The sequence below is a fragment of the Stylophora pistillata genome, chromosome 3 (genome assembly GCF_964205215.1).
Source record: "Stylophora pistillata chromosome 3, jaStyPist1.2, whole genome shotgun sequence".
Classification (NCBI taxonomy): domain Eukaryota; kingdom Metazoa; phylum Cnidaria; class Anthozoa; order Scleractinia; family Pocilloporidae; genus Stylophora; species Stylophora pistillata.
In genome coordinates, this window is record NC_142521.1 from 3,205,846 (window position 1) to 3,218,317 (window position 12,472).

General features: G+C 38.6%; 1 long non-coding RNA gene across 1 annotated transcript; it reads right to left on the bottom strand.

Annotated features, from left to right (window-relative positions):
* Nucleotides 1-10,686: 10,686 nt before the first annotated feature.
* LOC148734111 (uncharacterized) lies at nucleotides 10,687-11,637 on the bottom strand. The gene is made up of 2 exons (XR_015999325.1): nucleotides 11,413-11,637; nucleotides 10,687-11,048 (listed from the first exon to the last, which is right to left on the bottom strand). It is a non-coding gene; the product is annotated as an uncharacterized LOC148734111 (long non-coding RNA).
* Nucleotides 11,638-12,472: the final 835 nt, after the last annotated feature.

The following is a 12,472-nucleotide window of genomic DNA, read 5'->3' on the forward strand; positions in this document are numbered from 1 at the left end:
CCTTCACCCCTAGCTTCAGCATAGCTGTCACATTTGTCATTCGCTGATTGGTTAAGACGATCTTTGCACATGAGACCACGTTGTCAGAACACAGTTCGCGAAACACGACTGCGTACATCTTGTTTCTCCAGCTGTTCTTCCAATTCACAAGTGCCTCCGGGAATATTATCTACGTTGGGTCAAACAGGAAATTCCACACTTGGATTTCGTAAGGAGATCGATGGATTCTCCTCGTTCATTTACTGTTTTGAATATCACCTGCTTTTTAGTTTTCTATGACAGCTTAAATTGTGTTTTAAACTCGAATGACCGACAGTTTTTGGTCTTAAAAAAGATTTTGAAATAAGCCTCTATATGTAAAGGTTCAACTCCCTCAAGGCTGATGTTGCTTACCCACGAATACATTGCCAAAGTATAAGAATATGCGAAACCTTAGAGCCTTATTGCGAAATTTTATGCTAAAATTTCATTTCCTCTTCTGAAAAGATAAAGATATAAATTTCAGCAGAGTACTGCTGATTTTCGTTGATTCTTTTAAGTCAACATTTGAGTAAAAAAGGCTCCTTGTCTCGACTAGGTAGTAGTGCGTTTGCTAATTTCTGAAAGAAACCTCTTAAGTCTTGTTTCAAAACCTTTGAGTCCTATCTGTCAATAGTTTTAACCATGTTCTTCGGCGTTAACGTGACTATTTAAATAACTTTAGTCAAAGCGCAAAACATTTCAACTTAGAGCCAAATTTACCATATGAATGGTGATTAGTAAATTGATAAGAGAATGGCAAAGAAATATTGTTCTTTAAACGTTTGTGCAGATAAACGCGATAGAAGAGTAAAAGGAAAAACTCATCTCCACTCCCAACTCGTGCAAACATTTTCACAAACGAAAAACGCAAAAAAAGGTAAGAAACTGCATCAGCTGTAGTGGGTGATTAGCACAGTTTCTGCAGGAGCCAGGAGGTCTGATTAGTCGACGACATCCATTAAACAATTGTAAAGATGCTAATTTCTGTAAGATCAGTTGACCACGTAGACCAAGCTCGTTGTAACTTGGTTAGAATCAGTTGTATAGGAAAAAAAGAGACTCCTTTTCAGCCATCTTGCGGCATTCTCTGCTCCGTACTACCTCGATGATCATCGAGATAAATAAAAGAAAAACATGTATAACCTCAATATAACCGCTACCGTGAAAGCTGAATGTTACCGCTTTCGAGAGAAGCTGCGAAATATTTTCTGGTTAGGTTGACCTATCATTTTTGTGATTATGTGATGTAGTTGCGATTCAAAGCGAAACTTATCGTTATAGTTTTTATCTTTCTCTAAGGTCTTTTAATTGCCACTTGCTCGTTTCCAAAATTGAGATTATTCTTTAAGCTACGATCGCATGATGTCTCGGTAACTTCCTTCAATATATTGGTTTGCGGCCTATCGCATGCACGTGCATGTATCAACCCTGGAATCGAAATTTAATTCTAGCTTAAGAAAATAACATTTACACACAAGACATTTCTCACCTGTCTTTTGAATAACAAAAGACGAGTGAGACGGGTGTTAACTTGTAGAAAATTAGGGGTTTCAGTATTAATCAAGTGGACTCTTGCGTTTCTGTGACTTGTCGTAAATACCGAAATTTGATTGTGCAACGGAAGTATAAATAAGCACATGCATGGTTTTAGTTTAGTTGGAGATAAACAATGTATTTGGACATCTATGATTACCCTGTTGTCTCCGTTGGAAGGTGATATGTCTTTGGACATGTTACAAGATCTTAGACACGACAGACAGCTTCTTTCTCGGTTTCATTCGACTAATTTATTCTTGTTTTCCTCTTTACCGTGTTCCCATCAATAGCGTAGCTCCATTCTCCGTACATAAAACGCACACAACCCACAATTCCTCTGGCGGAGGACTACCGCTCGCAACTTTAGCTCCAAAAACTCTTAGACGGCCAATTTACATTCTCAGCTCAGGCAAAACCTCATAATCTTTTGTTTTTTCTTTGTACTTTAAATCTAGCCTGCTTTGAGCGGATCAATAGAGAAAAGCTGGATTATTCTTTAGTTCTTACTTAAACAAGGTGTTTTGAAAACGCCTCAGTCCTTTTTTTATTTGTGTTTGTTTAATTCATCGTTGGTTATTGGCACATACGGTTTACCGTAGATTCCGCATGAGGCCGATGTACCTTTAAAACCAATTGCTTCAGGTGTGACTGGGAACACTTTTGCTTATGACTTGTCGGCTTAGCTCTGAGCTGACGTCTCCACGGATAACCCACAATTCCTCTGGCGGAGGACTAACGCTCGGAACCTTAGCTCTAGAAATTCTTAGGCGGCCAATCTACATTCTCAGCTCAGGCAAAACCTCATAATCTTTTGTTTTTCTTTGTACTTTAAATCTAGCATGCTTTGAGCGGATCAATAAAGAAAAGCTGGATTACTCTTTAGCTCTTACTTAAACAAGATGTTTTTAAAACGCCTTAGTCCTTATTCATTTGTGTTTGTTTAATTCATTGGTAGTTATTGGCACATACGGTTTACCGAAGATTCAAATAAGGCCGATGTACCTTTAAAACCAATTGCTTCAGGTGTGACTGGGAACACTTTTGCTTATGACTTGTCGGCTTAGCTCTGAGCTGACATCTCCACGGATAATTAATAAAAAATTCACTTCCATAGAAAAAAACATTCTGAATACAAGGTGTATCCCTTGCAATTATGGCTCTCTCAATTTAGGATTAATTAGGATGAAAAGTTTGAAAAGCTGCCTACTTACCTTAGTAAAGTGTCGTCAATCTTTATTTTGGCCGTTTGTTTGTAAGTTAACAGGAAAACCATCAGATGGTGAATTTTTGGATTTAATAGTTTTTAAAAAGGCAGAAGAAGTAAAGATTGCAAATTTTACTCATACTTCTCATCAAGTAATATATTTCATTCAAGCAATTTTTTCCCCTATGTGTAGATGATTCTTGCTACTTTTTTTAAAGTATTTTGTTACTCAGCCCAAGCTAATGCACAAAAAGTCAGGAAAGGTGGAAGGATCAGGAAAGATAATTTTTGCATGACATGAAAAAAAGCGAGAACTGAACAGCTATGAACACATTGGTAGCCTCATATATTTAGCCATGAAAAGCCTTTTATTATCCATGCAAGTTGCCTTCTGGATGGTCCTATATCAGTAAATACACATCTAAAGCTTTCCAAGTCATTCTACAGCAAATTCTGTGTTAGTTTTTCTCAGCTTGTTTTACTGTTATTTGTAGTTCTTTATTTAGTTGTAACGAAGAAATTTTCTTAATTTTGGTTTTAATTGTACTTATAACCCCAAAACAAGCCAGGATTAAAAATTGACATCTAATGAGAATGTTTTCGAGACGACTAGTTTGTGGCAGCGGTATCACGTCAAATAAGACAACCTCCTTCAAGAAGTAATTTTTTTTTTTGCCACCTGCTTGAAATCGCTCTGTGCTTCTTTGTCCATCATAGATTACATTTCCTGTGGGTACAGGACTGGCGGTGAAATATTTGAAATCCTTGTTAAAGAAAGAACAAAGTCTGAATATTCTGCGATGAAGCTGAAGTGAAGTTATCACGAGCGAGATTACTGAATTATGCTATTTGTAATTATCACCTTTGTTGTTTCAGTATCATTAAAATTCAAGAATGGACGAGAATTTTAATCGTTATTTCCAGCATCTGAAACCCATTTGAACTAGATGACATTGTGTCATTAACAAATAGAGGGATAACTATAAAAAAAAAAACCTTTATACGAGGGCAGGAGTCCTCGGCTGGATGGGCTCCGGGCAATGGTCTCAATTAGCTTAAAGCAGAAAAAAAATTAGCACTTGCGTATAAAAATTGACAAATTTTAACCACTAGTCATAAAAAATTAACCATGAAAAGGTTTTTTTTAATCGAAACGGAGAGAAATTTACTGTTAGACATAAAATGACCTTAAATTTTAAACGTTAGCCGTAAGAGCCATCATCCCATTGATGCCTTCGACTTCAACGCACGCTGTGAATCTTAGCTATGATTTTCAAACCTGATGTTTTAATAAAGAATTTACATTCGCTGCGAAAGAGAAGTAGAAATAGTTATACCAACTGAAGCGGGTTTTTCATAACAAAAGACTACGTCATCAAATACGCCGTGAGAGACGAACCAACACGGCCCATGTCCTCCTCTTAAAGTACTGCCAAACCACAGTCGACTCTCGATAACTTGAAACCTCGCTAACGAACCAAAATACATTTCCCCGGTTTCCCTCATACATTTGTCGGTTGCAATTTCTTTACCTTCGGAAACTTGAACCCTCCATAACTCGAACCTCCCGCTAACTCGAAGCAATTTTCGTCACATGTAATTTTTATGTTTCATGGTCATTCCATGTACACTTATTCCCTCGAAAACCAGAACCACGTCTTTCAATACGTGAAAAATCAAAACAATCAGCGATTGCAGTCCAAAACATTGAATATATTTTAAAGAGGCCATATAATCTTCGCCCTTTTCTCCAACCGCTCAAACGCTTTGCTGTGTATTGTTTCAAGTTACGTGGTGTTCTGACTAAATGTTCCATATTCACTTGACTTCTTTATAATTATTTTGAATAAAATGTATACTGTATGGATATTTCCGATCACTCGATCCTCTTTCCATTTCCCTTCAAGGTTCGAGTTACTAGGAGTCGACTGTACTTCCGCCTTGTACTTCGCTCAGTATCCCTTTCTTACCAGAGGTAGCGCCACTAAAAATAATCTAAACCATTTCTTTTCGCGTTATTTTTTGATGGCTGTTAATGTATGAGGTCGAACAAAGAAAGGCGAAAAAGTCGACATTTTCCTATTTGGATGAAAACGGTGACACGCTAATAAAAATCTCAATAAATTTTCGGTTTATATTTTTGCTACAAGTATGACAAAACATATAATGCACGATCCTCGCAGCAGAGAGCGCTATTTATGCAATAGCGAAAAACAGACCTGAAAAAAATCAGGCCGGTACGGGATTCGAACCACTGACCTCTGCGATACTAATGCAGCGCTCTACCAATTGAGCTAACAAGCCAACTGGGAGCAGGCCGTTAAGTTGATTCGTAATAAACCCGTGATGATAAATCAAATAGAATGAATATATGAAGTTCATATATTTTGAACTGCGGTATTAGATACGTATAATATGCACGATCCTCGCAGTAGAGAGCGCTATTTATGCAATACCGCAAACCAGGCCTGAAAAAAATCAGGCCTGTACGAGATTCGAACCACTGACCTCTGCGATACTAGTGCAGCGCTCTACCAATTGAACTAACAAGCCAACTGGGAGCATGCCGTTAAGTTGATTCGTAATAAACCCGTTTTAATTTCGGTATTGCATAAATAGCGCTCTCTTCTGCGAGGATCGTGCATTATACGTATCTAATACCGCAGTTCAAAATATATGAAAATATATATTATATTATGAAAATATATATATATTCATTGTATCTGATTTATTATCACGGGTTTATTACGAATCAACTTAACGGCCTGCTCCCAGTTGGCTTGTTAGCTCAATTGGTAGAGCGCTGCACTAGTATCGCAGAGGTCAGTGGTTCGAATCCCGTACAGGCCTGATTTTTTTCAGGTCTGGTTTTCGCTATTGCATAAACAGCGCTCTCTACTGCGAGGATCGTGCATTATACGTATCTAATACCGCAGTTCAAAATATATGACAAAACAATAACTTGAGAAATTTGATCTACGTCGAGGCAACATCAGAGTGAAATCTAAAATACTTTAGCAAACAAAGTTGGCTCGTATTTCAATTTTTTGAAAGGAACGAGATTAGTCTCATCCGTCGATAGATCCGTTGAGACGAGGGAGAGTAAACTCAGTCGTGACGTCACGCTTTCCCTGGTCAAATATTCGGGGTTACACTCCAAAGTTATGCCGACCCTTGAATGAGTCTGAGACTAGGTTTACACTAGAAGAAATTGTTCCGGATTCGTGATGAATCCGAAACGTTTTAGTACCGGATTCATTCTGCCGTTTACACGAAAGTGGACGAATCCGAAATAAAAACTTCCCGGTTTGGTCGTATCTCCGGAGATTTTGAATCCGGAATTTAAAAACTAGGTTTACACTAGAGGAAATTGTTCCGGATTCGTGATGAATCCGAAACGTTTTAGTACCGGATTCATTCTGCCGTTTACACGAACGTGGACGAATCCCAAATAAAAACTTCCCGGTTTGGTCGTGTCTCCGGAGATTTTGAATCCGGAATTTAAAGTGGGAACTTTGAATCCGATAACTTTTGAATCCGGAAAGTTTTGTCGTGTAACCGCTTTTTTTCTCGAATCCGGATATTATTTCCACCTGCAATCTTTTGAGTTTGCGGTGAAACCAAAATGGATCTGGTGCTAACATTGCTGGCGGTCTCCGGTTGCCTAATCTTGTTGCAGGTTCAGGCGATAAATTTTATCATGTGTACCGCAGTATTTCTGAATAAACGCAAATTATTATTGCAAGGAAGTTTAACGTCAGCCACACTTAATCGCTGACGACGTAGACTACGTGACATCTGGATCTACTCTAGCGTTTTTCTGTGGCATCTGGATCTACTCTAGCCTTTTTTGGGGGAGGCATTTTCACTTTGACGATCGAACGACGAAACAACACTGGGCTTGGTAACCATTTCATTTCGAATGTTCCCAGAGTTTTCGTTGTGTGTAAACGGTCAGGAATCCGAATATCGTTTCAGTGTAAACGCCTACGAATCCGAATACTCCAAAATTGATGAATCCGGAAACATTTACGAATCTGGAAAAGTCTCCTCTAGTGTAGACCTAGTCTCAGTTTGCTTAACTCTCAGATCCTCCCAACTCCCCTAGCGTCTAGATGAGGTTACGTGAACACGGAAAAAGTCTTTTATTGCTAAAATTTTACCATTAGACAAAACTCCAATTACCGAAAAAAGAAAAATAAAGATTGCACAGGTTTAAGTGTGGCTTCACGTTTGCTTTACTCGCCTGAGAATCATTACTCTCTCTCGAGTAAATATTAGATATTCACAACCTCATGTAACTTCACTAAATTGAACTCGATAAATACAAGATAAGAACATATTTTACTTAATCATATTGAATTAGATGAATTCCGCTTTGTGGCGTGAAGGTAGAACTAAATGGTACTGATAGTACTGATATTTAATAGGCCACTTCCGAATTACTTTTGGCCTCTTTTTCAAAACGAGGCCTGGTGCTCAACCATTCGCATGAATATGAGTTTAATTTCCTGTGTATGAAAACTTATAATCACATGAAAGGAAGAGCACCAGAACTCACTTTAAAAAAAGAGGCCAAAGGTAATTCGAAATGTGCTGCATGTTAAAAATGCATGGTATACCTTAGTAAGGTTCATTATGCAGTACTTGAACACTTAAGGACATGATCACTTAGAAATCCACTGGTCTTATTTTCATCTCTGTTCTCTTTAGCGAGTAGTGAAATTCCTTCCAGTGATACCAGTTCACACCATCAGCAAAAGAGGGGTGGTATCCACGACTGAATACAAACCATTCAGGTTCGCATAGTACCACCAGGCTCCTTTGTAAACATGAGCACAATTATCGTCTATGTTATTGACGAAAGCTGGTGTCGCAAACACAACCTTTGCCTCGTTTATGACCGAAAAGAACTCTGGGAAATTCCACCACAACTCGAGAAGGCAACACCTCACATTTCCATTTTAACAAATTATTTGCAGTGTCGGACCACCCAGTCCTACCAGCAAAATATCACATCGATCGAGACTTTTGCCACTGAAAACTGGCCCAAAAAGCCTTGGTAGGTCCTGGTAGCCATCCACAGATGGGCCAGAGACACGACTTCACTTGTGAACTCGCCAAGCTTGCATGAAAGCATTTTGGCGGTCCAGTCTATATGAAACCACCTCTCACCACTGTTTTCTTTCCGAGGCTTGCCTCTGCCCACATTCCAGCTCAATGATGCTGTCCTGAGGGCTTCTGTAGAGGGAAAATGGCTCGAAAAACACTTATAAACGCGAGAAAACGAGTCGATTTGAACCCATCCAGTCCAAACACGAGCGCGTGATCTAGGTCACGTGACCATTCAGGTTACCGCCGCCTGGTTAGCTCAATTGGGAGAGCGCCGGACTGCTGTGCGGGAGGTCGAGAGTTCAATACCGGCCAGACCAACACTTAGGGTCTTAAAATTAATTGAGGAGAATATGCTTCCTTTCTTTAACATCAAGAAATGTTTAGATATTCTAGTCTTCTCGGATAGGGACGAATAAATGGAGGTCCCGTGTCCTACAGGGTTGGGGTAGGAGACGTTAATTTCCCACGCACGAGATTACTGTGTGATGGATGTCCTCCCTGGGGTGGGTTGGGTGGGTAGGTGAAATCGCTACGGACTAAACACGGCTGCCAGAGGCACCTGTCTGATTTCAACCTTAAAAAAAATTGTAACTAAACACGTATGTTGTTTAGAGAAATAGAGACCTTTACCTTTACCCCAAAGTCTGAGTTTACGGTGTCTCAAAACCGCAAATATTGTAAGGGATACTTCATATAACGACAAACAAAGTGAGCCTAAGTTTGTATGGCCAAATTATAAGGTTTTTTTGCCTACTGGAAAAGGGTTAAGCTAATCATGGACATTTAGAACATTCTTTGAATGTCTCGTTAATTTCTGCAAAAATACCCCTTGAACACTTCGCCGCCGCCAGTCTGGGAGTACTTGCCAGTTATTGTTACTGGAAAGTTGGCAGAAAACGTTAATATCTCCAATTTTAAGGATTTTCACGCAACTTCAGTTTTATATCTTCTCATAAAATCTTGATAAGCTCTGAACTGAGGCATACTTTCAGTGGCTTTAATATCATCTCGCTACTCCTTAGAACAGTAGATGAATTACACTTCATTAACAATTACCTTCGCAAGCACATGATTATTAAAGAAATTTTAAAAAAAACTTGACATTAATTGTGACTAGATCAAATTAACTTATGATGACAAAGATTTCTCTGTGAGAATGGAGGAAACCGCTTCTAAAATTTGCCTCCTTTTCGACATGTGGCTCCGTAAATCAGTTGGTAGTATCGCCCACTAGAGTCTTTTCAGCAAACTTTAAGGTTTGATTCCCGTCAAAAACTGAATTTTTTCAGGCTTCTTTTCTAAAATTTTTTTTCATTGTGGCTTGAATGAGAAGATCGTCTTTTTTTCTGGTTTACACGTCCTTCAGTTGTTAACTTCGACTCAGATCACATGAGGATATAACAGCTTACCTTGTCCATCAAAGTGTCCGCTACCGTTCAGTTACGAGAATGAATCGGTTAAGTTTTGTTGGTACATTGCATTTTTTCAAACTAAGGCAAGCTTGTTTAATTACGTCAAACAGTTCCCGAAATGATATGAAATCTGTGTAAATCATCTGAGTTGATTCCCATTTCTCACTCACCTTATAGCTATTCGCAGAATAACTAATCCATTTTCGTGGTTTGAATAATTTCTCTGCCTGATGTTGGCTCGTTCCAGTCTTCTCATGGCTTGTATCATTCTCGTTCTGTTCCTGGGCTTGGAAGCTGAGCATTTGCGTGGGCTCCTTGAAATAGATGAGGAAAGCGACATAAACAAAGCCTCGGACGACTTCGTGCCCGAAAGGCGTGACAAAGAATCCATAGAAAAAAGAGTTAACCGACGTTTTCAATATGAAAGGCGCTTTAGATCACGAAAGGGATGCAAAGACAGCTTTATGCCACTTTGCCGTTGACTTCGAGGGTGATTCAAACTGACACTGGACTGTTACTTGTACTGTGGGGAAATACAACGCATAATTTTCAAAATGATATAATTAAAACAATAGAAAAAACAGAGTCCAAAGAAATGGTAACTTGTAATGTAGTGGACGTGTAATCGGACATGGGAGAGAAAAGAAACCTTTCGGGTTTTCTTCTAAAGAACGGAAATTTCGTTTTAGCCAAATTAAACTTATCTGTGTTGTACGGTCTTGCCTCTATATTTAAATCCAATAAAGTACAGGAATGTATGGAGAAATTACGCTATTTTGAGATAAACATTATCTGAGAATTTGGAGGTGTGAAGGTCTTGAAGTGTCAAAGGTAAATTTCCTCTTTATTGGAATAAATGTCAAAAAGGCCTTAGCTTGCTTTGGTCAACAAATAGAACACTGGTGAACCCTCCACAGAGATTTCTGATCATCATCAAAATTTTACGAGGATGCACTCAAGAGTAAAGTCAGACCTATATAACCTGTCCACCGGGCGTAATTTTTTGAGTTTTACTGGCGAAATAAGACAAGTGCTGGGCGAACGCGAAACGCCAGTCACGCGCGAAGGAAGAGTGCGAAAACACAATTTTTTTTCGCGCTCCTTCTTTCACGCGTGACTCGCACTGTTCAGATAATGTGCTTAACTCAAGCACATTATCTGAAGAGGCGTAATTTTTTTTAATTCAATGGAAATCAATGCTTTAAGCCAACTAACTCAGACCGTATTTATCTTTTCTCGTCTGCTGTGTAATAAACTTTATTTATACGTAAACTTGAAGTTTATACTGATTGGCACATGGCATAATAAACGCATTAAAAAAGGTTTAAGTCTCTGAAAGAAAGCTAAATTACATCATTGCCTTTTATAAAAACTGATATTAGATGCCCAAACACCATAGACGTTCGAAATTATTTCATTTATTCATGGATAACCACAATGGTTTTTTTACAACTTACAGGAAGTTCATTCATTACTTTATAAGTCCATTCTATTCTTATGATATCAAAATCTTTCCATAACTTATGGCTCTTTAACTAACAGCAATCGAATTTTAAACTTATTTGCTTCGGTAATTCTATTCGATAGGTTAAACTAGCAAACGTCAAATGAAGTGATCCTCAATACTCTAGTGGCCTGGTCGATCCAAAATTCCATGTTCCACTGTCCTCAGCTTTTGTCTTCTGCATCTGCGCACGCGCAGTTTCTGAGTCCATTACGCGACTTTTGATCATCGGTCCCACCTCAAGTTTTCGTTGTAGCTGCGATTCATAACACAGAAAATAAAAATAAACTTCATTTCATGGGATCCATGCTGCTATTAAGGTACTGAATAAACCATTAACTACTACCCATCAATTCATGCAAACAAATGAGACTGGTTTTCAGTGAGTCTCTTAATATAAGCTTAAGACGAACAAGAAAAAAAGACAGGTTTAAGCATCAAACCGAAAATCCCTTGAAAGCCTTAAAGTACTTCTCAGAGCTTGCTCTCGGTCGATGTATTACTTACGACGGACCGTTAAATTCTCAGTTGACTGAAGGACATTTTTATGAAAACAGATCCTTAGTCTGACATTCGAGTTCGCTCCCTTGTGTACAAAACATTTTATAACAAATATTTACCTTGAAAAATCTTTTACCGACTTTGTTATACGTACTGTAAGCTTCTTCGCGCGCAAACAAAGACGAAAAGATGAAATAATGAAGTACCAGTACGCACATAAACTTTAAGTGCGCCATTTGTCTTTAAAGTTGGATCTCAAACTCAGAGTTATGCAAGATTAAGGTGGCGAGACTGACTTGAATGTGTGGTGTTTCGTGTTGATATATGAGCCCTCTACACGATGATTCTGCAAACTTTCTTACACCCCTGGCTTCAGCATAGCTGTCACATTTGTCGTTCGCTGATTGGTTAAGACAATCTTTGCACATGAGACCACGTTCTGAGAACACAGTTGGCGAAACACGACTGTGCACATCTTGTTTCTCCAGCTGTTCTTCCAATTCACGAGTGCCTCGGGGAATATTATCTACGTTGTGTCAAACAGGAAATTCCACACTTGGATTTCGCAAGGAGATCGATGGATTCTCCTCGTTCATTTACTGTTTTGAATATCAACTGCTTTCTAGTTTTCCATGACAGCTTAAATTGCGTTTTAAACTCGAATGACCGAGAGTTTCTGGTCTTAAAAAAGATTTTGAAATAAGCCTCAATATGTAAAGGTTCAACTCCCTCAAGGCTGATGTTGCTTACCCACGAATACATTGCCAAAGTATAAGAATATGCGAAACCTTAGAGCCTTATTGCGAAATGTTATGCTAAAATTTCCTCTTCTGAAAAGGTAAAGATATAAAGTTCAGCAGAGTACTGCTGATTTTCGTTGATTCTTTTAAGTCAACATTTGAGTAAAAAAGGCTCCTTGTCTCGACTAGGTAGTAGTGCGTTTGCTAATTTTTGGAAAAAACCTCTTAAGTCTTGTTTCAAAACCTTTGAGTCCTATCTGTCAATAGTTTTAACCATGTTCTTCGGCGTTAACGTGACTATTTAAACAACTTTAGTCAAAGCGCAAAACATTTCAACTTAGAGCCGAATTTACCAAATGAATGGTGATTAGTAAATTGATAAGAGAATGGCAAAGAAATATTGTTCTTTAAACGTTTGTGCAGATCATCGCGATAGAAG